This window comes from Orycteropus afer, unplaced genomic scaffold, assembly GCF_000298275.1.
Source record: "Orycteropus afer afer isolate SDZICR_OR568_19922 unplaced genomic scaffold, OryAfe1.0 scaffold00101, whole genome shotgun sequence".
Classification (NCBI taxonomy): domain Eukaryota; kingdom Metazoa; phylum Chordata; class Mammalia; order Tubulidentata; family Orycteropodidae; genus Orycteropus; species Orycteropus afer.
In genome coordinates this window covers 606,890-609,257 of record NW_006921688.1, presented here as the reverse complement: position 1 = coordinate 609,257, position 2,368 = coordinate 606,890, and the positions used below count along the sequence as shown (strand labels likewise).

At 43.6% G+C, this 2,368-nt stretch overlaps 1 protein-coding gene across 1 annotated transcript in view; it reads right to left on the bottom strand.

Annotated features, from left to right (window-relative positions):
* The window catches only part of ADGB (androglobin), a 315,129-nt gene that overhangs the window by 21,732 nt on the left and 291,029 nt on the right, over window positions 1-2,368 (bottom strand). The window lies entirely within an intron of this gene.

Genomic DNA, 2,368 nt, shown 5'->3' with positions numbered 1-2,368 from the left:
TTTTATGCTTTTGTGTTGTGGTGTTGGTGAAGAATGCTGAAAGTGCCATGGACTGCTAAAAGAACTAACAGATCTGTCCTGGAGGAAGTGCACCCGAAATGCTCCTTGGAAGTGAGAATGGCCAGACTTCATCTCACCTATTTTGGTCATGTTGTCACAAGGGACCATTCCTTGGAGAAGGATGTCATGCTTGGTAGAATGGAGGGTTGACAAAAGAGGGGGAGGCCTTTAACGAGATGGGTTGACACGGTGGCTGTGATGAGGGGCTCAAGTATAGCAGGGATCGTGGAGCTGGTGTGGGATCTGCCAGTGTTTCGTTCTGCTGTGCATGGGGTTGCTATGAGTTGGAAATGACTCAACGGCATCTAACAGCAACAACAACAATGCTGAGGTTACCAATCTTTATGCGTTCCATTTCATTTTTGACTACTTCCAATTTTCCTAGATTCATACTTCGTATATTCCATGTTCCAATGATTAATGGATGTCTGCAGCTGTATCTCTTCAATTTGAGTGGTGCCACATCAGCAAATGGATGTCTCCAAAGCTTTACCTTATCCATAGGAGTAAGGCTAGGTTTACTCAGATAGATGATGCAGCTCCTTCCCCATCCTATTTTGAGAGCCTTCTAACCTAACCGGACTATTCATAAATTGTGTGGTAATGTATCAAACAGTGTTTCTTTGCTATTCATAAGGTTTTCCCCGGCCAATTCTTTGAGAAGTGGACAGCCTCCTCCTTCTTCCTAGTCTGTCTCAGTCTGTAAGCTGGGCTGATACCTGTGCACCATGTGCATCCCGCTGGGTTAGAAACACCAGTGGCTCAGCCTCAAAACTCATATCCACATGTCACCACCATAGGACAAACCAACAGATAAGTTTGTCTCCCTGTTGGAAACCTCTCTTACTACCCTTACCTGGCTCCCTGCAGCTCACTCCTCCTCTGTCCAGATTCCTAGGCCTTTTAATCCCCTTTCTCCCACTCTCCTGCCCTGCTGCTTTGGGCATGCCTGAGTGCCCTCTCCTCACTGGGATCCCTGCAGCTGACTCCCCTTGATACAATAGGAGTAAACATATATGAACTTAAAGAAGAGACTAAATGAGTTGATGGTGATATGGGTAAGAGTGCCTCCCTTCATGGAGGAAATGACTGAGAAGGGCACTGAGGGAGGTCTATTGGAATGCCTTAAGTTGTTATATCTTGATGTGAGTGATGCTTCCTGAGGGTCTCAAAAAAACCAAACTCACTGCCATCGAGTCGATTCGACTCATAGCGATCCCTCCTTCGGTTTCCGAGGAGGTAACTCTACGGAAGTAGATTGCCCAGTCTTCCTTCTGAGGAGTGGCTGGTGGGTTTGAACCACCAGCCTTCTGGTTAGCAGTCAAATGCCTTAGGCGCTATGCCATCAGATCTCCCTTAGAGGTATGCCTTAGGAAGAATAATATAACCTGAGTTTTGGTGTGCTTATTTGGAAAATGGGAAGAATAATGTCTACCTCAGTGACAAATCATAATCAATGTCCATGGAAGCAGCAGTCAAGAAATCAGATCATATATTGCACTGGGTAAATTTGCTGCAAAATACCTCTAAAAAAGTGTTAAAGAGCAAAGCACTTTGAGGACTAAGGTGTATCTGACCCAAGCCATGGTATTTTCAATTGCATTATAGGTATTTGAAAGTTGGATAATGAATAAGGAGGACCGAAGAAGAATTTATGCCTTTGAATTATGGTGTTGGCAAGGACTCTTAAATATACCATGGATTGCCAGAAGAATGAACAAATCTGTCTTGGTGAAGTACTGCCAGCATACTCTTTAGAACCAAGGATGGTGAGACTTCATCTCATGTACTTTGGATATGTTATTGGGAGGGTCTAGTCCCTGGAAAAGGAAATCATGCTGAGTAAAGTGAGAGTCAGGGGAAAAAAAAAAAAAAGAAGAAGATTCACAAAAAGATGGATTCGTATAGTGGATGCAACAATGGGCTCAAATTTGGCAACTATTCTGAGGATGGTGCAGGACCAGGGAGTGTTTGGTTCCAATGTACACAGGGTCCCTAAGGGTTGGAACTGACTCAATGGCACATAACAACAATGTCTACCTCAGGGTCACTGTGAGTTTAAATAAGAAAATAAACATAAAGTTCCAGCATCTCAGGATAAGGTTCACATTTGCTTTTCATATTGTTTGAGAACTGGCATATGAATTATGGCATAAATATACACTCATTACTGAACTACATTCCTGAAAATGTGAAAATGAAAAAGCACAATTTACCAGTGGACAGCCCAGTGCCATGCTACATGGAGGCAGCCATGTGTTTGTGAGAAGACATGGGCCATAGAGAGCTCTAACTGAATGCTGGTTTT